This window comes from Mustela nigripes, chromosome 10, assembly GCF_022355385.1.
Source record: "Mustela nigripes isolate SB6536 chromosome 10, MUSNIG.SB6536, whole genome shotgun sequence".
Lineage (NCBI taxonomy): Eukaryota > Metazoa > Chordata > Mammalia > Carnivora > Mustelidae > Mustela > Mustela nigripes.
In genome coordinates this window covers 32992383-33014891 of record NC_081566.1, presented here as the reverse complement: position 1 = coordinate 33014891, position 22509 = coordinate 32992383, and positions in this window count along the sequence as shown.

The window sequence follows — 22509 nt, the reverse complement described above, 5'->3', positions numbered from 1 at the left end:
GCAGGTCACTTCCTCCAGGATTCTCTAAGTTCTGCTTTGTCTTCTGCTGCTGGCCTATGTGCCCGATAGGCCAGGGTCTAGACAGACATCCACACAATCCTCAAAGAAGTCAAGTGCTCCAGGGATCAGTCCCACCCGGTCACCCACTAGCTCTTCTCAGCAAAGTCAGCCCAGGAAGGCAATATTGTCCTCTATGATCTCTGCCTCCAGCTGACATTCTAGTTTAAATTCTTATCTCCCATCTGCACAGGAGACCAGTGCCTCCCGCTCCTCTCTGTCATTCCTGCCCATCACTGTGGTGTCCTCCAGTGGTCCCTTGGGTTTATCACAAGCAACACTCCAGGACTTGGCTTGTCTCTCTCCCCAACCCCTTTTATAACCTTCCTTGTGTGTTGTTTGAACAGATGATATAACAAACAATGCCCCTACCAACTGCCAGCCCCCACAAAATGTTAATGCCTTACATCCTGGAACCTGTGAATACATCCTATTACATGGCAAAGGGGACTTGGTAGATGTAATTGTTACAAACCTTGAAACAGGGAAACTATCCTGGATTATTCAGTCAGGGCCAGTCTAAGCTAAAGAAATCTCTGAAGTGAGTAAGAGATATAGCAAAGGGAAGCAAGAAAGATGAGACAGGCATGGCAGTCAGGAGATTGAACTATGCAAAGGACTTGACCCACCGTTGCAGGCTTTGATGATGATGGGGGCCACAAGCCAAGGAAGACAAACAGTCTCTAAAAGCTAAATCCAACAACCAGCAAAGAAATGAGAACTTCAGTCCTACAACCATTTGGAATTGGATTCTGCCAACAACCCAAGTGGGCCTGGAAGCAAATTCTTCCTTCCTTACAGCCTCCAATAAGGAATTCAGCCCTGCAGACATCTTGATTTTAGGCCCTGCAAGAACCATTCTGACTCCTGAGCTAAAGATAATTAATTTATGTTATACGAATCTGCTAATTTGTCATAAATCATTACATTGGCAATAGACAACTAGCACCAAGACTTCAAAAGTAACTGCCTTGTTTGTCCTTGGTAAGCTGATTGATTTTAAGGTGGTTTACATTGGCTATCTTACCCTTCACGGGAGAAGTTGCATTTTCAAACTTGGAAGCAGTATAAAAAAAAAAAAAAATAGAAGATTCTGAGACATGGATGGCCATCCCAAAGCAGGTATGTTCTCCACTATCAAACTTAAAATCTTGAGATTAACATTGTCAACACAAAGATAAAGAGCAAAAAAATCTTTTAAGGATTCCCCAGCCTGTAAAATTAACATTGTCTCAATGGACAATCTACCCTCCAACCCCTTGCTTGGGACCCTGAGAAGTATGTCAGAGGGATGTTCCAGGCATCTACACACCCTGCACCCTGACATCCTCCTGTCGCAAAGGTCTAGACTGGACAGGACTGTACTTCTTACTTCTTGACCTCCCGGTTCTCCCTTGTTCCTGCTTTCCGTCTTCTCTTCTCTCCATAATTCTCTTAGACCTTGCAAGGCATTTCCCTAATAGATGACAGGGACGGTTCAAAACTCCTTTCTGTCAGAAAAGTGGAAAAAGGAAGCTAGGGAGCAATGAGACATTCTAGAACAATCTACGTTTCCCATTGAAGGATTCCCAATACAGAAAAGGAGGCAAAGGAAGGGAATTACTCTGTGCTTCCTCTTTGGGTCATTTGGCTCATGACCCCACTAAATCTCCTCTCTGAGATTATGAAGGAGAGAGAAGAGAGGGGAAGAAACAATGAATGTGGCCAAGACCAGCAAAGCAAAAACAAGAATAATGGCAACTGGGCTCCAATTATGTGTCCCTTAATGGATATGGTAAAAAAGTCCTCCACAAATAATTATAATATCTGCTTAAGTTGACTATTTCTCTGTTATTATGGAATCTCATTTTCATTGGTGAAAATGCCCCTTTGTCAAAAGCTTTTTATAATAGTCTTCCCTAGTAAAAACCCCCATTCTGCTGGCACTCCCTACACAGTGCTTTAGGTAGCTGTAGTCACTTCTCTATTTGACGTTTCACTTTCCACCCATATCTTCAAATTGAGTAGTCTTTATCATTTTGCATGGTTTTAGCTTATGTGTTTTATCCAAGTTTTTTTCATATGACAGCCTGGTCCTAAGTCTGGATGCCATTTGCATCTGGGTTTCATTTACCACTTCTGATCCATATTCTAGTCTATATCCTACTCTGATACATCACATTTCTACATCAGTTCAAACGCATATCAACTCTCTCTTCTGATTTCAACATAAACTACCCCATACTGTCCCCTTGGTCCTTCATGCAGAATGTGAAAATTTGATACCATTTTCTCTTGCTAGAGAGGTTTGCTTTATAAAAGGTAAAATACAGATTTAGCAACAAACTGATGCTAAAATTAGGGGGCAAAAGATTATGGAGAAATGGAAAAAGTACCTCCCTCTAAATATGTATTAATTATAAAGGAAAGATTGCAGCTTTTGGGGGAGAAACCATGCAGATGACTCCTTAATCAAGTGTTCAAGATCAGCACAACCAGTTGTGAGATGCCAGCACCACATAGCCCTGATACAGTGTACTGAAGAGGCCATATCACATCCATAGTATTTTTACCAAAAACGTATGATCTCAATCAGTCATGAAAAAACATCAGACAAATCCAAACTGAAAAACATTGTGCAAAATACCTGACCAGAAGTCTTCAAAAATATCCTGGTCGAGAAAGACAAGGAAAAACAGGAACTGTCATAAACTAGAGGAGACTAAAGAGACAGAAACTAAATGGAACAAAACATTCTGGATTGGGTCCTCGGACAGAAGGAAGAAATCAGTGCAGACACTGGTGAAATCAGGATAAAATATGTAGTTTAGCTAATACTATTGTACCAACACTAACTTCATACTTTTGATCACTGGAATATGATCACATGACATATTAACAATAGGGGAATCTGGGCTAAAGGTGGAAGGAAATTCTCTGTACTATTGTCAGTTCTATAGGTCTAAACCTAACTCTGTTATGAGTTACCCATATGATCTGCAAAAATTAAACTCTTTGACTCCTGGTTTATCATCTTTGAAAAGAAAACTTTTAGATAAAATGATCCCCAAGGGTTCAAACTGAAACAAAGAGAGAAGGAACATAAGCAAACAAAAACAAGAAAATGATCAATGTCTGAAATCTGTAAGACAAATCTTTCACATGTAATATTTGTCTTCCAAACAATCATGCATGACGTGAGTAAAATTTCAGCAACATAATGAGTAAAATGGCTAGCACACATAGTAAACCTTCAAAAAATGTCATCGTTTGTGACTCAGCAAAGAGATATAGTGTGGCAAGCAGAAAGGCTTTATCTTGGATCCAGACCTTCTCGACTCCTAATGTGGTTCAAAGAGGAGTAATAAATTAGGAGATGTCTGAAAAATTAAAAAAAGAATTAGCATCTCACAAGAGACAATTCAGGTCTGAGAACAGGTAGAGAACTGGAACGTCAATAATGACCCAAGAATAGAAAGATAAAAAAAAAGAAAGGAAAAGAAAAGAATAGAAAAATCCTTAGTGGAGTAAAATCTGAGGGTAGAAGAATGATTTAGGTATGTGAAGGAGTCGTTTGAAATCCTATGCCTACAGGACCATCTGTCTAGCTGGACTAGCTATCCGAGGCCAGAGTCACAAGACTTCTCCCGCTAACCTCTGCCAGGATCAGAACCAGCCAAACGGATCAGACTGCCGGGGCTGTAGGCATGCCCCTTCCCTGTATATCTCTGAATAAACCAGTAGAGACAAAGCAGGCTCCCATTTTACTGCAAAAAATTCTGAGACTAAATGGTTTTGAAAATGAGCTTTTTGGATTGGTAGAAAAGATATATTGAAACATCTTTGAGCAAAAGTTCAAAAGAATAATCAAGGACAACTTGAAAACATAGAGGAGACATCTGCTTCTAGTAATGACACTAGGTTATTTGGACTAATATCCAGGGGAAAACAAATAAAATGCTGGATATATTTTTCTTTAGTAATTTCTTTGAAGTATCAAAGGGCTGAGAAAGTGACATCATCAAGATGGCAGAGTAGATGACCCCAGCTTCCGTGTCCCAATAGAATTGAAATTTAGATAGCTATCCTTGATTAAAAACATCCCAGGGAGAACTCAGGAGTCCAGTTAAAAAACTTCATCAATACAAAAAGGGTCGAAAGAATATTTTGCCTATATCAGTCCATCTCCCAGGCCATTACTGCTCAGCACCAAGAGGGAACTCCTCAGGTCAAAAGAGTTTCCCTCACCAGTAAAGGGAAACTGGGGTGAGCATCCACCTACCCCAACTTTTCAGGGCACTTCACAAAGGACCTACTTCCATTCCACCCCACCCAAAGACGGAGAAAGGCTGAAACATCTAGAGACATCTAGGAAGAAGACAGAAGGGCAGTTAAGTAGTGGGAGACAATGCAGTTCCCAGTCGCCTGCTCTGCACAAGAGTCTGTTGGCCTTCACTGTTGAGGACGTTAACAATTCTTGTCGAGACTGCAGGTACCCCCAGGTTTCACTGAGGACAGATCATGGGCCCCAGCTGTGCGGAGGACCCAGCAGCTTTTGCTCATGAAACCAATGGCCAGCACAGTCGTCCTGGTATCCCCACAGACTTACAGACTTCACTAATGAGGTTTTCTCCCCACATGTTGTCATGTTTCCTAAAACTTGCTGCCCAAATCTTTCCTCTCCAAGGAGCTCAGGATTCCCACAAGAGCAGTCAGCCCAGTCATCTGTGGCTATAAGCATGCAAGGCACCAGCCTAGACACTGGCCCCTGATTCCACTGCCATTTGCATGCTCCTGGCTAGCCCCGGCAGCCCCAGGAGGGCACACAGCAATCCAAGGCCCCCATAGTTGCTCCTGGGCCCAGACAGATCCAACCCTGGCTCTTGTCACTTGCCAGCACTCCTAGGCTCACTTGCACCCACAGCTATGCACCTGCACTGCCATCCTGACTCCCCATCACCAGGTTCCATCACCACATTTGCCTTTGGCGAGAAACTAAAACAACATGAGTTCATGCTGACAGCCAGGACCCCCACAGCTGGCCTGGTTCTCTACTGCCAGGTTTGGCCCTCAACACCATGTGTCTCTACAGCTGGGCCTTGCTATTTCACAAGCACCTGCAGCTAGGCCCCTGTGATGGAACACATGCACACCACCCACTCTGCCCATCACTGCTAGTCTGCATTGGTCCCCAGCCGCTGGATCTGGACATGCTGCTGAGGACACCAAAAACTCTCACAGCCACTGGAGAACCCTTGCAACTCTTGCCAAGAACCACACAGTTATTGTCGTTGTGAACCCCAGTGGCCTAAACTGATGAGAGTCTGCATCCCTCCCACCTGGAGTCACATTATGCCCCTGCCCTTAATACCCTGCACCCCTAACTTGGGGTCACAACATGCTCCAGTGTGTCCCTGCCCATCCATAGTTGTAGGTCCTTCCTCACTAAAATCAGTCCATAAAGTCTAGAAGAGAGGACTGCTTCTTCAAATGCAGAGATACCTTTGCAAGGCTACAGGGATCAAGAAAAATTGGGGCCATATAACAGCACTGAAGGAAAACAGTAAACTTCCAGCACTGACCCCAAAGAAATGGAGACACACAAATGGTATGAATTCAAAATAGCTGTTCTAAATAAAAGTATCAAAGAGCTGAAAGGAGTTATTACTGGGCTTAAAATAGAGAAAAAGTTGAGAACTCAGAGGAGTAAGTTGGAATTCCATGCTGCTTTTCCCCTGGGGATTTGACAATCAAAGGGAAATGGCTATAAAACTGGGCTAAAATTTTGATGGCTTTCCTAGGTAAAAAGGGCAAACTGAAAACCAAGGTGGGCAGTACTATAAAACAATGTCCCTTTGGCACATGCTTGTGGGCAGGCACTTGTGCGTGCACATATGCATGTGCACACATACATAACACACACACACAACCAGTATATTAAAGTCCTACCCTCTTAGGAGAGAGGCTCCTTGGAAACAAATCTCCCACATCCTGACAAAAGGTGAGGGGAGGGAAAGATAAAATGATGACCTGGGGGAGAACAACAAACCCAGCTTTTAACTAGCTGTAAACCAAGTTTTGACAATCTGGTAGCAATTGCTCAAATTGTCATGGTCAGAGTGGTCAAAAAATGTCTATTATCTTCAGATACCTAGAAACAGAAATGCAAGTTAACTCTGGAGGAAGATATCTTCATCCAGGGTCTATGAGAACCTAAACAAATAATTTTTAAGAGCCATGGGTGGCACAGCTGTGCTAGTCATAAGCTTTTCTTATGAATGATGTAAGGAAAAAAGGTAGTAGGAGAACCAACAGAAAACAAGAAATAGAAACAGATCCTTAAAAAGTTCAGATACAAAAATCATTGGAATTTATTTGAAAACCACTCTAATTACTACTTAAAGAAAAAGAAATGGAGGCGTTCAGAACAAGCATCCCTAAAATGTGTTATTTTTTGAATGTGGACTGTTTTGAGCTAAATGCAGTCAAGACCCATCAGACTCAAGAAAAACTGATTCCTCTCCCTTAAACTACCTAAAATAATTTACATAGGCCACATGGCTCAGAAAGAGAGCTATTACCAAGAGATGGTTTGTTGTTGTTGTTGTTGTTGTTGTTTTATCTGAATGACCTATCTGTATGGTAGGACAAAAGTCTAATTACCAAACATCTGCTTTTCTTATCATCCTGTGAATCACTCTTTCCCCACTGAAGTCCCAGGCCTCTAATTCTTTCCTTAACTCAAGATGGCATATAAGCCTCAATTTCCCAGCTTGTCCTTGCATCTCATTGTGTTTGAGAGGCCCCTGTATATAATTAAATTCATTTTTCTCTTGTTAAAATCTCGAACGTTAATATAATTATTAGATCAACCAAAGAACCTAGAAGGGTAAAAGAAAAAAATTTTCATCCCCACAACAAAAGTTAAAGTATCTGCCTTTTAAAATGACAGCATTAATAAAATATCTAGGAATAAATTTAGCTAAAGAGGTGAAAGACTTGTATTCTGAGAACTGTAAACCATTGCTTAAAAAAAAAAAAAAAAAAAAAAAAAACTGAAGATACAAGTAAATGGAAAGATATACCATACTCATGGATTGGAAAAACTGATATTGTTAAAATGTCCAAACTATATAAATTAATCTACAGATTCAGTGCAATCTTTATCAAAATACCAATGGCATTTTTCACAGAACTAAAAGAATCCTAAAATTTGTATGGAACCACAAAAGACTCTGAATAGCCAAAGCAGCAGCCAAAGACAGGAGAACAAAGCTGGTGGTATCATGCTCACTGATTTCAAACTATACTATGAAACTATAATAATTAAAAGAGTATGGTACTGGCATAAAAATGGACACATAAATCAATGGTATAGGTATAGAGAACCCAGAATAAATCCACTCACATATGGTCAACTAGTCTATGACAAAAAAGGCATGAATATACATTAGGAAAAGACAAAGTCTTCAATAAATGGTGCTGGGAAAACCAGCTACATGTAAAAGAATAAAACTGGACCACTATCTTACACCATATAATAAAAGTAAATTCAAAATGAATTAAACACTTGAATGTAAGACTGGAAACCATAAAGCTCCTCATAAAAGCAAGCATCAGCAATAACCACCCTGACATTAGTCTTAGCAATATTTTTTCTGGACTTATTTCCTCAGGTAAGGGCAACAAAAGCTAAAATAAACAAATGGGATTATATCAGACTAAAAAGGTTTTACATAGTGAAGGAAACCATCAATAAAATAAAAAGGCAACCTATTGAATCAGAGAATATATTTGCAAATCATTTATCCAATAAAGAGGTGATACCCAAAATATAAAGAATGGATACAATTCAAAAATAAAATTAATAAATAAAACAGAGGCACCTGGGTGGCTCAGTCAGTTAAGCCTCTGCCCTCAGCTCAGGTCATAATCCCAGGATCCTGGGGTCCATCCCTGCACTGTGGGACTCCCTGCTCAGCAGGGAGTCTGCTTCTTCCTTTGCCTCTCCCCTCCCACCCTCTGGCACCCCGTGCTTTCTGTCTTCTCTCTCTCAAATAAGTGAATAAAATCTTTATAAATCAAATAAATAAATAATAAATAAGCAAACAAACAAAGAATCCAATTTAAAAATGGGCTGCTGATTAAAATAGACATTTTTCCAAAGAAGACATATAGATGGCCAACAGGCACACGGAAAATATGCTCGAAATCACTCATCATCAGGGAAAAGCAAATCAAAACCACAATGAGATACCACCTCACACCTGTCAGATTAGCTAGTATCAGAAAGACAAAAAAAATGACAAGTGTTGGCAAGAACGTGGAGAAAGGAAACACTTCTGTTCTGTTGGTAGTAACGTAAATTGGTGCAGCCTCCATGGAAAATAGCATGGAATTTCCTCAAAGAATTAAAAAATTAAAGACCACCTGATACAGTAATTTCACTTCTGGGTATTTATCTACAAAAAATGAAACCACCAATTCAAGGACATTTATGTACCCCTGTGTTTATTGCAGCATTATTTACAAAAGTCAAGATCTGGAAGCAACCCAAGTTTTATCCATAGATGAATAGGATAAAGATGTAGTATATACAAACATTAGAATATTTCTCAGCCATAAAATGATTGAAATCTTATCAGTTTTAATAACATAGATGAACCTAGGAGGTATTATGCAAAGTGAAATAAGTCAGACAGAGCAAGACAAATACCCTATGATTTCACTTACATGTGGAATCTGAAAAAGAAAACATGCAAACAAAACAAAACAGAAATACCAATAGGTTACCCACAGTTAATAAAATAAATATTTCAGGAGATATACTGCATTGGAAATATTGTTAATAATGTTGCAATAACTCTGTATAGTGACTGTTGGTAACTAGACTTATTGTAGGGATCATTTCATAATGTACAAAAATATCAAATCACTATGATAGACACCTGGAACTAATAGGACACTGTATGTCAATTATACTTCAATTTAAGAAAATGACAGCATTTGAGGGAAAGTGTTTCAAACTCAGCATGTAAGAAGCTTCGAAGTCATGATTCCCATCATCACACACATACACACACACACACACACAGAGCTAAAGGGAGAGTCAACGACTCTCTTAAATCCATCAGAGAATTGAGGTCACAGAAGCAAACTGATGCCCCTAGAATTGGAGAGACTGAGAGGCAGATACAAAGAATCACAACTTAAAGGAACAAAAAACCGCTATAGAAACCAGTACTGGGGTAGCAGAACCGAAACTGTAATTGAAGAATTGCTAGGTGCTCAGAGCAGATGAGTCCGAGAGTTAAAAAGCCCATGGGCCTCAGTATTTGAGGGGGCACAGTGCACCAACACTTTTGTGAGTTTTACCTCCACAAACTGTACCAAGTTCTCACAGTGGGTATAGAGAAAAACCCCCTCATGCTACCAGAGAAAAAGGGGAAAAGAAACCATTTTAAAATATACCAGAGTATTATGTTCTTAACAAGACCTCCCTTTAAGAAAAACTATTTTAACAGAGCCTCAGCTACTAGATTTTTAAAAAATAATCATATACTGAGACATAGACCAAAAGGACAATTATAAAAAACTACAGAATACATTCTCTGACAACAATGCAATTGAGCTAAAAATCAATAAAAAGATACCTTGATAAATCTCTGTCAGGAAACATACTTTTAAATAGGTCAAAGAATAAGGCATAATGGAAATTTTAAAATATTTTGAACTGAAAAATCACAAAATAATGTAAGTACTGTGACCTGGAATGAAGCTAATAGAATACATAGAAATTTATGGCCATAATTATTCATATTAGAAAAATAGAAAGATTGAAAATCAATGAGCTAAGCATCCTTCAAAAGAAATTAGAATGAAAACATCAAAATAAACCCAAATAGCATAAAGGGAAAATACCAATATAACTTAAGAGCTAAAATTTAATTTCAAATAAATATAAAAGAAGAATGAAGCTCTTGATGTACTCTTTTGGAATGACATCCAAGTCATTATGTTAAGGAAGAATTAAAAATAAGTGTTGCATGCAGTCTGCTACCATTTGTGTGAAAGGGATATATTTGTATTTTGAGAATTTTCAGTGTTAATGTCTAAGTTTTAAATAATATAAAGGTACATTTTAAAAATTAAGTAAATAATCAACTGATTATTTTGGTTGGAACTCCCAAAAGAAAAGGAACTAGAAGGAAGGCAGACTGATCAATACCTTATTTGAATATAAGGAAGATGCCATTGCCTGTTTATTTGCTGATCTTAAATGACTGGTGCAAAGCTAGTGGTGATGGAAGGGAAGATGATAGGGGTAGAAGTAGTAGCAGGAGTGGTACCAGGGTGGTGGGGAAGGTGGTGGTGGAGGTGATCATCAGGGCATTGAGTATGAAAGTGGAAATGAAAGAGATGATGGAGGTGATCATCAGGGCATTGAGTATGAAAGTGGAAATGAAAGAGATGATGGAGGTGATCATCGGGGCATTGAGCATGAAGAAGGAAATGGAGGAGATGGTGGAGGTGAAGGTGATAGTGAAGTTGGAGCTGGAGGTAGTGATAGTGTTTTGGCACAGGTTGTGAGGGCAAAGCTTTTTGAGCTGTTCCAACAAGACATAGGGGTTCTATTTGATAAAATTCCTGGACTAGCCTCATTTATCAAGCCAAGCCAAAAAATAGGAGAGAATTCTACCACATCACTCCTGTTGAGATCACCTTCTTCTTCTTCCTTTGTGCTTTCTTTTGGGGAGTAAAATTCAGTCCTCTCATTAGTTCCCTACTGATGCAGAATTGATTGTCAAAGGGCTGAAGTATGATGATCCCATGGAAGCTAGCCAGATGGAGAAGAGGTGAGCTATCACTTGTGAATGCTATTTGGACCACTGAGTCAGAGAGCAGACACCAGAAGGACAGTTTCAGTTTATGCCTTGAGTAGCATCTGCTATGTATTTGTACAAGGTCATGTACCTGATGGCAGAAGGAAACTTGTGAATGAGTCTTTAGAAGTGAAGGCCAAGTCCCTGGGCGATTCTGCACGGAGGACATGTGACCAAATTGCTGTGGAGGGAAATAATTAGTAACCTCAGGAGAAAAGCCAAAAAGCTTTCATAGGCCACAGAGGTTTTACTATTCCTTTTCCCCATCAGAGGTCCAATGGCTCTAGGTCAGAGGTGAGGTGACTGAGTGAACTCTCTTTCCCAGAGAAGAGATTACCTCCTGAAGAGAAACATTATCCCTGTATCACCAGCCGGCAGCTTCAATTTCCCTCTAATCACGCCCCTTAATTGGCCCAAGCAGAGGGAGCTGATTGCTCAGACTTTAAAAATGCTGGATGAAAAGCAGAATCCTTAGAATAACATTTTATCCACATTCAACCAATCATTCTTCCCTCTATACCTCCCACAATCCCACTTAGACAACAACACAGGAGCTGTCTGATTATCTCACTGGGTTCTACTGCAGGCTCAAAAATTCCTCAAAATCAAATTGTCTTAATTTACTCTTACTTAGAAATGCAGACGTTGCCTTCTTCGTGATGGTGTTTAGGGGAGAAATAGAGCCATAAGCCCTGAAGAAACAACTGGAGGGAGGGAGGGAGGGAGGGAGGAAAGAAAGGAAGAAGGAAAGGAGGGAAAAGACACAGAGAGTTGATGTCCCAAAAGTCTGGGACTTACTGCCTTAGGAAAATACAATGGTCTCCATTTATGTATGCTTTCGCTTTTGAGGTTCTAGGTACCCCAGGTCTAAAAGCAGATGATTCCCCTTCTGACACAGTGTCAGAAAGTCAGTGGTGGACTAACAATAGTGTATCACAATGCCTATATCATTCCCCTCACTTCCTCTCATCACTAGGGATTTTATGGTCTCACATCATCATAAGAAGGGTAAGTGCAGTATATTTTGAGAGACCACATTCACAGAAATTTTATTACAGTATATTGTTAGCATTGTTCTATTTTATTATTAATTATTGTTGTTCATCTCTTACTGGACCTAATTTATAAATTAACGTGGTGCCTGGGTGGTTCAGTGGGTTAAGCCTTTGCCTTTGGCTCAGGTCATGATCCCAGGGTCCTAGGATCCAACCTTGCATGGGGTTCCTCACTTAGCAGAGAACCCGCTTCTACCCTCTCCTGCCTGCTGCTCTGCCTACTTGTGCTCTCTATCTCTGTGTCAAATAAATAAATAAAATCTTAAGAAAAGTTTTTATTTATTTAATAATTGTGTTTAATAATTAAATTAAAAAATAAATTTGAGCTTCATATGCATGTATAAACAGCAAAACACATAGTGTATATAGGGGTGGGGACGATGAGACGTTCCAGGCATCCCCTAAGGGGCTTGGAGTGTATCCCCTGTGGATAAGGGGAGATTCTGTGTTAGTCAAGAGAAACTTTTCTGCCCCTTACTAATTTGGGGGTAAAATGAGAGCTCTGTGAAAAAACAAAACTGAAGAGGTCCTACGGGGACTAAGTTCTCTCAAAGTGAAGGTGAGTGACATTTACCACTCCAAGAGCATTGTGTTATTATTAGCAGCATTATTATTATTCCAACGTATTCCAGATCCCTTCTTTAACATCACAAAATTCTCTGAAAGTGACTTCTGTCGTCTTCGATCCTTTCAGAACCTTTTCAGCTGTCTTTGCATTATAATACACAAGCTATAACAATACTATAATTTTCCCCCATTGAAATGTGCCTTCTCCCCACCCCTCAAAACAGACTAGTGTGATTATTGAGTAGGTCTGGGTACTTTGCGTTTCATCTTTTCTGACTGTCACCAGACAGCCCTTTTTCATTCTTATGATAACTAAAACATTTGAACAATCACCATCCTACAGAGGAGCTGATCTTGGACCAATTGTGCTTTGTACCACTCCATCCCCTTTGGGAGCAAGATCCTTTTTAAAATAATGACTTCTCCAGCAGTTTATTACCAGCCTGGAGTCATTTTCACACCTCAGAAGTGAAGGCTTAATGAGCAGAGAAATTAAAGAGTAAAACTCTGCCAGTGTCTTCTTAAATGGTGGCATTTTTGGCAGCTCAAGAGAAGATGTGCTTCCAAAGAGAAGCCACATCGTGTTCATCTTGTTCTCCAAGTGACCTTTAGGTAATGAATCTCACCATTTCCTCCTCCCCATCCCGCAGCTCCACCCCCTTCTTTTCCATCCGGGAGGAGATGGCTCACGGGAAGGTCAGGGTCGGACATTGGAGGGATATTGACACAATGAGTTCATTGGGCATGATGCTGAGAACAGCGATGGCTCAAGGAAATCTTCTCGACTGAGTAGAGACCACATTCTCCCAGGCCCTCCCCACCACAGCAAGTCCCCATCACAAGCTGTAAATTCTTAGGTATCTTCTAGAAACGTGCTCTAATATCACTTGTTCTCAATAACGCTGTCCGAACTCTCCCAGTTAGTCGCTCCCTCTTCAGTGCTCTTCAGGATCCTTGTGCCAATTTTTTACACACATTATTATGATTAGAGTGGTGACAGCTGTCTATTCACAGGTCAGTCTTTCCCTCTAGCCCTTGAGGTCTATAAGGACGGTGGCCAAGCGGTGTTCGTTAATACATCCCTAAAGTCCACTGCAACGCTTAACAAAGTAAGAACTTAGTAAATATTTGGTGAATGCGTATGATTGAAAGATTCCAATGATGCTTTTCAAATGAAAGATAGTAGCAGGGATCATCGTCTTCGATTCAAAAGAGATTCAATAAAGACCAGGGGGGTAGACATAAAGGTCGACCATGCTCTGTGCCTCAGTGTTGCGTTTAGGTTAAAGAAGAGAGAGGATTCTCTAGTCCACATCCAGCCCCTTGCTTAAACATTCTGCCTCAGCACTGCAATGCCTCATGCACATCTATGAGCTTTCCCACCTGGCCTGCAGGGATCAAAGATCTCATGTCTTAATGGCCTTTCCCTCATAACATCTGTAATCTTCAGAGATCCGGTGTGTGGGAGTCAGACCCAATCGCCCAGGGTATGCAAGTCAAAGTAATGAAGTAGTAGAAATCAATCCATATCAGTGGCTGCCCAACTAGTACCTGCTTGCCTAATTGCTTATTTGGCTTGGTTGGATTTGAGGCTCTGATTAAAATTTGGATTGTTTTTCTCTTTCTGCTAATGTTGGGACAGTGCTGGGACTTGATTTCCAATGCTGCCATTTCTTTTTTGTCGGTGACAGGGAAAGCCATTGCGGAAACAAGTGCAAAGGGAATGGTTAGGAGGTGGGGAGGGATATTGACTAAGGAAGGGAAACACAAGGAGAGGAGAGTCCTATCCCGGGGAGGCCTCGGAGTTTGAGATACCCTCAAGATGATCAGCCGCCCATGCTACTGATAGACACAGAAAGCCCTTCCGTCCCATCCCCGGTTCCACATGTGTTTTGTTTTGTGGGGCTTATTGTCATCAAAGGCAGGAGAGTCACCCCTCCTCTGCAGTAGATATGAGAAATGAGGCTGCTTGCGTTAGAAAAGCCAATGGAATTAAGCTGGTGTTTACGGTTTCATAAAGGAATACTGGACAAATTACCCAGCTAGACCATATTGGGTAGAATTGTTAGTTAAAAGTGACAACCAGGCCTGTAATTTACACTGCACTTTGGAAATTGAAGCTGGGAGGCTCGGAGCTCTCAATCGTGCATTGTAAAGCTTCTTTTGTACTTCTGGTTCATTTTGTGCTGGGAATCATTTAGCCATTGACTTTAACGGCTAATACAGTTCCATCAAATACCAAGTATAAATCAAAATTACTGGATCATTCAAAATCTGTCCTCAGAGTTGTTTATATATATTTTTTCCACCATTACTTCTGTATAGTTACAAGAGAAGCTGCTAAATTATGATATATTGTGCATGCCTTAGTTGCCATCTTGCTAGAGCCTCCTGCAAATAAGATGTAATCCATGACAAATTATTTTTCTAGTTATACAAAACATAAATAATGATAATAAAAAGGGAATCAAATGTGTTGAAAGATGAGGAAGAGAGCGAGGAGAGATGTTTCAAATAAATAGCTCTTCTCTGGGTCTTGGCTGCCCAACACAGGTGGGAAAGACAAAGGAGGAATTTTAAAACTAATTTACTGCACAAGAGCCTAAATTCCCATCTGTCTACTCCAGCCTACTAGCAAGTGATGGAAGACTCTCATTGGTCAGATCCATAACTTTTTGTTTGAAGCTGCATCTACTAACTCTTGGCCCTATATATAGAATCTCCACCCACCATTTGTAAAATGATTCCACCTGAAGAAATATTTGGTGTGTACAAGTCATCATGATTGATGAAGATATCCATGAAAGGGGGTCGACCTGGTGATTCCAGGTCCTCTAATATTCATACTATGTCAAGAGACCTCAGATGATAGAGATCACTGGAGTATTCAATCAGAGCAAATCTGCCCTCTTGCCCAAATCTTTGTTTTATGACTTTTTAAACTGTAGTTCAAAGGTTGGATGAATACATAAATTAGCATTAGCTTTATTCACAGTGGAGTAAGAAGTATTATGGCAGGAGGAAATTTCTAATATCCTAACATTGTCTCTCTGCCTTTCCCTACCTTTACTTCTTGAAATTTCCACCAGATGTGTCTGAAGAATAATGAAATTCAACTATAAATGTTAACATTGTCTTATTAATTGAAGACCTTACTCCCCTCTCTTACTTAAATCTCTCTTTGTGCCATAGACATATTTTGCAGATCTGTGTGATATCGGGAGGCATAAAGAAAGCAACACATCAAAAAAAATCCCATCTCATGCCATCCTGGTCATTAATCTTACATTAACACAGCAAACTAAAAGATTTGGGAGAGGACATTTATCAAATTATACTTTCCCTGTCTGGTATTACAATACAAGAGTAAAGCTGATAGGTGAGACGCTAACTGAACTCTCCAACAGCAGCACCAACAAGGACTGTTAGAATGGTAATAACAAGACATATTTTTTTCCCCGCAGATTCCAGAACTCAGGAATGTCTGTTTTTTGAAAGAGGCTTCAGAAACCGTTATGAGTCTTGGATTGGCACTGCTCTACGCCCAGGCATCGACAATCAGCTGCCATCAGAGGATGTTGCCTTTCCAGTGCCCCAGATCAAATCAGCAAAGCAGTTTAGAAATCTAAAGAGAGAGACGAGCCTTTGCAATTAAAAGTGTTCTGCCCATTTATAGAATCAAGTTTTCCAGGAACACTGCTTAGTATAAACCACGTTTCATGAACATTTCAACGTAATATAACGAACACAAGCATTTCAATGAAGCAGATCACAGAGCAATTTGTACTAGCAGATGGCTCACCCTGGGATCAGAGCAATTATCTCCTGACTCTACACACAGGGGTAGCCAAAGATTCAACAGTTGACTATTGAAAGCAACTTAGCAGTACAAGTGAATTTCTGAGATATTAAAACAAACGGGGTTTGCACCCTCCTGTTTCCACAAGCAAGTGCTGGAGAATGTTCTGAAGAATAAAAGATGATTTCTTATTTGTGTATACATGGTCACCCCCACTGAGTTGTCTCAGGATATTGGACCCAGAAGATATGAGGGATCAGACGAGAGTTCCCCATTCTGGCACTCCTGAAGACTGTAGGCTTCTTATAAGTATTGTCTAGGAAAATGACTGTTCTTCCCTCTTCCACCCCTCCACTATGTCATCCTGAGCCTATGGGCAGGTCAAATTGCCCTACTGAAAGCAAATCAACAATTACCAAAACAAAGTTTGCACTTCACATTGTAAGTGGCTAGGAGATGAATTTGTGTAGCATCTTTTGATATGTGACTATAGAGTATCTAGCCAGTGTAACCAAACCATCTTAAAAAAAAAAATGTTTACTAGGGAAAAAATGGCGAGCTACAGAAAATAGATATATAACCTATGTCTAGATCAAAATATTAGTTCAAGTCACCTGAGTTATGAATATCTCCATTGAGTGGCAGTGCAAACACCCCTAATTTTTTTTTTATATCTGCTTGACTTTGGCAAAAGTAATTATAATATAAATATAAAAATAAACATGTTATGTATGGGCTAGGGAACTTTTGTTCACCTAGGTAAAACAAAAGCTAGAAATAGAAATAAAAACAGTTGGTGCGGGGCTTCTGGGTGGCTCAGTGGGTTAAAGCCTCTCTGCCTTCGGCTCAGGTCATGACCCCAGGGTCTTGGGATCCAGCCGGGCATGGAGCTCTATGCTCAGCAGGGAGCCTTCCTCCTCTCTCTCTGCCTGCTTCTCTGCCTACTTGTGATCTCTGTCTGTCAAATAAATAAATAAAATATTAAAAAAAAAAAAACGGTTGGTAGAGGGTTAGATGTGGGGGAAAGTCATAAATCTGGCCACTATACAAATTTGAGAGCTACAGGGAGACATCCACCTGGGGAAGACCTGAAACAAAGAGATAGTCACAGAATTTATGACTTGGAAAAAAACAAAATTAACTTAAGAAGATATTTAACAATGGAAAACCAAAGCCAGGGGCTCTCCCAATGTTGAAGGCTGGCTGGATTACATGTAATTCCTGCATAATCCAGCCAGAAACCAGACATGCTAGCTGTCTCCAACCTCATGGAAATGGACAGGGGTAACCTCTGGTTTGGAGCAGAGTTAAAAGCCAAGGAAGAGTTAGGGGACAAAATGCAGAGGCTACCCTATAATCCTAAACATTGCCTTCAGCAGAGTCTTTTAAGATTCAATGACCCTTGACATCTATAAATTACTCCCAGGTATGATCTTCAGGCCTAAGATGAGTACAGTGGCTTCATATGCCCCATGAAGGACTGAGTAGGGCCCTAAGCATATTCTCTCTGTAGGAGGAAAGCATCAGAGAGATATGAAAGGGAAAATCTGTACACAGACAAAGTGGGAACTCCCTGGGCCTTAGAAACTGAGCCGATTTTATTAAATTAGATCTGGGCTAGTTTGCTGAAGCAGGGTTTTATTCTTTGTCTCCTACTCAGAACCACCTCAGACCCTCCAAGATCTTCATATCCATTCTAGTTCTGATGAGAAAAATACAAACAGTTAAGAAAAAATTTTTTAATTTTTTTTTAATTATTTTAAGGGGCACCTGCGTGGCTCATTGGGTTAAGCCTCTGCCTTTGGTCCAGGTCATGATCTCAGGGTCCTGGGATCAAGCCCCACATTGGTCTCTCTGCTCAGCAAGGAGCCTGCTTCCTCCTCTCTCTCTGCCTGCCTCTCTGCCTACTTGTGATTGCTCTCTCTCTCTGTCAAATAAATAAAATCTTTAAAAAAAATTATTTAAAAACACTTAGACATCCAGTGCCAACCCTTGTTCTAATTACTTTGAATATATTTACATTATATTCTAAGAGGTAGGTCCTTTTTTTTTTTTTTTAAGATTTTATTTATTTATTTGAGAGAGAGAGCACAAGGGTGAGGTGCAGAGGGAGAGGGAGAGAAAGAATCTCAAGCAGACTTGCATTGAGTGCAGAGGCCAATGTGGGGCTCAATCTCAGGACCCTGAGGTCATAACCTGAGCTGAAACAAAAAGTCTGGCGCTTAACCGACTGAGCCACACAGGCACCCTCGTGTGATAGGTCTTATTCATTCAGTTTTTCGTTGAAGGAAACTGAGGACGTTATTTTATTCTGTGGGTTCCCAGACTAAACTACTGATTATCCATATATTAAATATATGTTTTTGTTATTTGAGCTAAGGACCCATCTATCACTATTAGATCACACACAGAGGACTTTTACCTTGAATGATTAATTTTTATTTAAGCTATAACAATTTCAACCAAGATTATAAGGACAAGAAATCACATATTGAGGTGTACATAATGGGATGGAGATGAAGAAAGGAAAGAGGAGAGAAGAAAGTGACCCAAGCAATTATATCACCAAGTGATATAATATCAGATCATATTTAACTGATAATGTGGGTTTGTGGCCAAGAGTAGAAATTTTCTGACTCTATCTGTTTAATGACAATAATATAACACCCCTCATCAGCAACAACAAAGCATATTTATAGTAAAAGGGCTTGCTGTGTGCCATTCATTGTTCTAAGTACTCAATGTAAATCATTTAATATATTAACTCATTCACTAGAATTAATACAGCACTTTCTCAAAATTATCATTTCTCTTTTCTTTTATCTAGTTAGTCACAGCTGTGAAGAATTTCCCATACAATCAAATATCTGTAATTTATTTTTTTGAACAAACATATTAATGGTTGTAGAGATCTGAAATACAAGTTTCGAACATTTTTTTGCATTGTAATTATAGGTTTTACTTTTTCAGCCACCAGAGGAAAAAAGACTGTTTTGCTCTTTTTTTTTCCTGTTGAGCAACAGATATATGAGCCAATTTCTAATACAAGACTAGAAATCTTGAACTTCAAGCTGCCCTGTTTTTTACTTTTTTATTATTATTTTTTCTGGTTTTACATTTAAATCAATTATGTAGAGAAAGCTCTGTACTTGTTCCTTTTTTTTAAGATTTTATTTCTTTATTTTGAGAGATACGGAGGGAAGGAGGGAGGGAACAGGGGCAGGCGAGAGGGACAGAGAGGGAAAAGCAGAATCCCACTGAGCAGGGACCCCAATGCTGGGCTCAATCCCGGGACCTAGGATTATGACCTAAGCCAAAGGCTGTTGCTTAACCACCTGAGCCACTAAAGCATCCCCTCTGTACCTGTTCTCAAAGGACTCAGGTAGCCCTGGTATAAGCTGAGGAAATCCCATCTTACTTAATGATTTCAAAAGCATCAGGCAATAGGTTTTCTTGCCAACTCACTAACCCTCTTCTTCACAATGACATTGGTAGAAAGTACAACAAATGCATAACACCTGCTTCGTGAACTTCAGCATCCCCACCGTTTCTTGGCTCCACTATCAATGTTTCTGCTCAAAGACCAATTTTCATCTGTAAGCATTGTACAACTCTGAGGTTTGAAGTCTTAAATACACTACTCAGTTATTGATTTTCGAATTATAGGATTTTACACAATAGGTGGTAGATAGTTAGTCAGCATTGCCTTATTTTCCATGAGCATAACTTGCAGGTTATAGGACTTTCCCTTAATTAACTATCTCGCAAACCCTGACATTTTCCTCCCATGACCCAAGGTCAATCAATCAGGGAAAGAGAGAGGATGGTAATTAAAAGGAGACTGTTAGTAAATCAGCAGTGTGAAAAAGTTTTCAGTGAAGTGCATGGATCTCTGAGAAATAGCACTGCCAAAACCTTGCTTTCAAACATGCTTCTCTAATATTTACTATTATCTTCATTAATAGAGTTCCCAGAAGTCCTGGTAGGCTCTTTAGTACCATGGACAGGGACACACGCAGGCGGCAAACTCCTCATGCATATGGCAATATCTAATGTTGAGAGTTTTGAATGACAATTACATGCATTCATCTTAATTTGGGGGGGCCATCTGGTTTGTATGAGCTTCTGGGATTTCAAAACTCAATGAAGATCGATATTACCCAAGAGGCTGAAGCCTTCAGGCAGACCAAGGACAACTGTGCTTGTCCTGTAGGAAAAATTACTTTTTTAATCATGATGTCACCAGATTTGCTGGTGGGGAATGATAGAGCTCAGGCTGGTATCGTTGAGTCTTACATCATAAGTGGATTTGTTTTGTCTCCTTCAGTAAATTGTTCGGTGCATGATGAGGAGATATTTAGGACTGCCGTGCTGTAAACTAGAAGTAGAAATAAAGGGGCAGGAGCTGAAATGTGCCAAGTGGGCAAGTTAGAAAATAAAATGAAGAATCTTAGTCATGAAAGAACTTAGATATGCAGCTCTCAAAAGGAAATTCATATTTAGAGATGGAAAAGATATAAATATAGATATGGGTATATTGAGAAAATTATTATCTTTATGTCAAATAGAAAAACTTAATGGATACAGGATGAGTCAAGGAAACAGTGAAGAGTACACGTTCCACTTTAAGATTTTATCTCTTTATGTCTATCTATAAAATTTTGCCTCTAATCATCTTCTAATTCTGAGAAATGGATCACAATTTTATGCTTGTTGGATAGAGATAAGTGAGGTATTGTGACTTGAAGATATTTATGTGGAAATCACTGTTACTTGTCATCATAAAGTTTTAGATTTTTTTTTTTTATTCCAAATCCAAAGAACATTCATTCCAATGTTCCTTCCTGGTTCCACCAAGCAAAGCAATTTAGCTGCTTTGCTCACTGCTGAATTTCTAGCACGTGAACGAGTATCTGGCAGATATTCAATATATATTTGTCAAATGAATGAACATTTCTGCTTTTTAAATTTATATTTATTTTTGGAGGATGCATCTTCACTCCTTCTTCTAAGCTTTCTCTGTGTTTCTGGCTTGAAACAAAGTAAACTGTGTGGGTTTCTTATAACTTTTCTTGGATCCAGTCTATAAGAGATCAAGAGTATGTAACTTGAACCTGATGGACGCTCAGTGAATATTCTTTCAATGGAGTTAGTAGTTTAGCCTCAATCCTCTGCAATACCCAGATACCCCAGAAAATTCCAGGCTCATGCCCTCTCCTTGCTTCATAGCTCTCTTCTAGAAGGATCCAAGGTTCTGCCACCCACTCTTTTGCAAAATAATAATGACAATAATTGCTAACAATTACTATTGATTGAGCACTGAGCTGTTTGAATTGTATTACCAAGTTTCATCTTTGTACTAAAGACTGTTATTATCCCCATTTTACAACTGAGAAAACTGAGCCTAAGCAAAGACAAATAAAATTTGCCCCAGATCACACAGCTTATAAATACCAAACCAACAATTTACAGGGCTTGAAACCATCTCTATCTTATGGAACACAGGCAAAAAAAAAAAAAAGAAAGAAAGAAAAAAGAAATCAATATCTAACAGAAAAAATGAAATCTTTCTCCTTATATTAACAAGTTAGCATTTTATATTGTTAAGATTTTAAGCAAACGTCTTTAGATTTACTCCATTTCTAAACACATAGGTATATAAGACACTTTTAAACACATTTAGTCAATTTGACTTATTCTCAATTTGGCATGACGTCATCATGCCAAAAAAGATCTAACTCGTATATTTCTCAACTAAATGGTATTATTTGTTCTTTGTATCATTCATAGTTTTATTTATTTACACACATGCATTTCACATGAGCCAAATAATAATTTTGCCCACTGTCACATGATATTTGGAGGTTGATTTCCAATGTAAGAAAGGACTAAGGGGGAAAAAATCTTTAAGGCCTTCTGAAATGAGGTCTTTATTTACAAGCTTATGTGGCTGCATAGCTGTTACAGACAGAATTGTATTCAGTGTATTTGAAGGCTTACATGTGCTTTTCAGTCTGGCCTTTGATCCTTCTTCTAAAATGCATGCACTTATTCTCAGTTTACTTTGGGATTTCAATTCTGCCTTGCAGATACGGTCCTGATAGTCTGAGTCATTGGTCCTGTTCTCCATAAAATATAGGAGATGGATAGCTTTAGCACTTCCCTTCAG